This window comes from Fistularia commersonii, chromosome 5 (genome assembly GCF_037954325.1).
Source record: "Fistularia commersonii isolate RoL2024-O1a breed Wild chromosome 5, RoL_Fcom_v1.0, whole genome shotgun sequence".
Classification (NCBI taxonomy): domain Eukaryota; kingdom Metazoa; phylum Chordata; class Actinopteri; order Syngnathiformes; family Fistulariidae; genus Fistularia; species Fistularia commersonii.
In genome coordinates this window covers 18,326,447-18,329,217 of record NC_141288.1, presented here as the reverse complement: position 1 = coordinate 18,329,217, position 2,771 = coordinate 18,326,447, and positions in this window count along the sequence as shown.

Below are 2,771 nucleotides of genomic sequence, written 5' to 3'. Positions count from 1 at the left end.
TGCTTTGGGGCCCTGCAGGCTGGCAAAGACAATAAACAATATTGTCTGGACTTGACAGTCTTCAGGCTGCCAAGTTAGGAGACATTCAAATGTCTCTCAGCACTCCTCAGACTCAATATACGGGGCAGAGTATTCAATCCAAATGTTTCACCTCACTGATCAGGCATTTGTCCAACAATCAAACCATTTATGGCCAGACATTACTCCAAGGTTGAGTTATATTTTGTCAACCCGCAATTAAATTACTGGCTGTATTTTTGCTTTTCTGTCCATTGTATTAGTAGGAGTTACACTTTATGAATGACAGACCATTCTTTTGATGACTCGCCGATGTTGCATCGATTCAGACGGACTCAAATGTTAGCGTCTGAATACGGCTCTACCAAAGACTAAGGACAATACCCGAGCTTTTATATCCAGAGCTGGATGGGAGCATTACCAAATCAGCCCAACATGTTTTAGTGTTTGTGTGTCGTCTAACCACACATGCGCAACTAAAAACATGTACAAATGAATTCTGGCCCATCGGCACCATGCAGACCTGATCACATTCACAGAATTTGTTTCTGAAGACATTTCACGTGTTGAAATATTAAAATCAAATCAACATGTTCACTTAGTTATGGATATATTTTGTACTGATTTGTTGCATTTCCGGTACAATGTTCCCCAAGTGCCCCCAGGGGACAAATAAAGTTTTTTCTGTTTCTGATTCTGAGTCTAAATCCCCCCAAATAAAAGTTCCAACTGGTTTTCTGGGCTGTTCTTGTTAACATGGCAAATTTTACTTCTCATTATATCTCTGTGGTTATTTTGCCCTCTCTTATGTCTAATGCCGGACTCTGAAATTCCACCCAGGACCCTCATCTGGGAGCAAATACACTTACCAGGAATGCGGCTATTATTAACGCGTGACAATTTCTTACTCTGACGCTGATCAGAGATTCTCTACAAGAAAGAAACCCCTGTGGATTGCTACGGGACATTAATAGTTTTCTATGTCTGACAGGGCTTGGAATAACATCCTCGTCAGGACATAACACTTGCGTGCAGAATGTGACCTGTCATTCTGGACCTGTGTGGGGTCGCTCATGGAGTGTATGGACATCCAGTATGTCATGCATGACAGAGACGGATTGTGTTCGCGATCAACTGTGACACCAAGGAGAAAATTATTTTTTGCCTGCGAATGACTTTACTTTAAGGACTATGTTTACATTTTTCATCACAGGCAAAGCCCTAAAGTCCAAATATCATTAGAAAATCTCTGTAACGGACTGTTACATTCCTCTGTGTCCCCGCTAGCTTTGCAATGGCAAAGCAAGTGTTTATAAATCTGCACGAGCCTGTTTATCTGATTGCCTAAACCTTTGGAGGTGAGGTTAAAGCCAAATCTGTCAATTCTTCCCCGTCGCTATCGGCCACAGCTCACTCTGCTTTCACTTAGTCTCCTAGAATTTTATAGAGTTTAACAAAATAGCACTACTATTTTTGCAATCTATGATGCCAGTCTCCAGTTAATGTTGTAGCTAATGAGCTGGGGCATTAGTGGGTCTGGAACATTTAAACGCTTGTTGTGGAGCACTGTTTTGAGGGTTTTGTGTCCATGGTCTACTCACGGATTTAGAGTTTAAGCTTGAAGTGGGATCCAGCCCTCGACTGAAGACTACTTAGACTTTTATGGCTGTTTATTCTGAGTAGTGCACCATAAGCAAAAACAAATGGGTTTATTGACAGTGTATTTCTTGGAACATACGGGGCCTAAATGTTTTGGTTTGGTTATGGGTGTTCACGTTGACAACTTCATGTCCCCCTCTTGGGCTTCAGTCAGGAGGCACTTTTAATATTTGGAAATTGATGGCTGCTGTGATGAGAAGAAGAGTTTTATGAAGTTTTTGTTTTGTTTTTTTAATGTATTTTATGGATGCCGGAAGAACCGGGACCTTGTTGGCATCCTCAGGCTTGACGGTTAAACCTCTTGAACTGCCCGCCTGATAATTATTTATAAGTCCAGGTTTTGTCAATTGGATCACATCTCCCTTTTTCTGTACATTGCAGCCGTCAAGCCAGCTCACACCAGGGGCCGTCGTCACCGTGATGCCTTCTTACTGTAATGTATTTTTAAACATGACTGCAACATATAATTGCACATAGATGCCAATATAAACTACCGTATCAAAATGGTAGTTAGCGCATTAAAATCCTTTAAATACCACTAACATTACTGCAAAGTTCACGGTGCGTTACAGCAGCTGAGCTGGCTGATACATATATGTATCATGTTTAAACCTATTAGACGGTTTTGCTTTGAGGGACAAACTTGTTTCAGTAAGTTACTCATGTTCAGTATTAAATAACAGAAATGCACCTCTGACATGTATGGACCATCGCTGACGTCTGACTTTTGAAATAAGTGTAATGCTTCGCCTTTCTCTGTGACCAGGGGTTCAAGTTATCCCACTTTGGTTACAGCCGGGCCCCAACCGGTGCTTCCAGCACCAGCTCTGAAATAATGTGATATGTGAAAAGCGACTTGCATTAAGAGTCACTCTCCCAGTGCAGTACAGAAATGCAGAAGTTAAACGTGGTTGCAAGTCAGAAGGGATGCACATAAACAACACTGGAGCCGTGCATGTGTGCGCGTGTGCGTCTACGTGCGTGTGTGACGGGGAGCGTGGAGGAGGGGGAGCCTCAAGCTTAAACCAATAGGCGCAGGGCAGCCTTAATGTCTTTCCGCGTCGCTTTAACTTTGTGCCAGAGCTGCACACCAA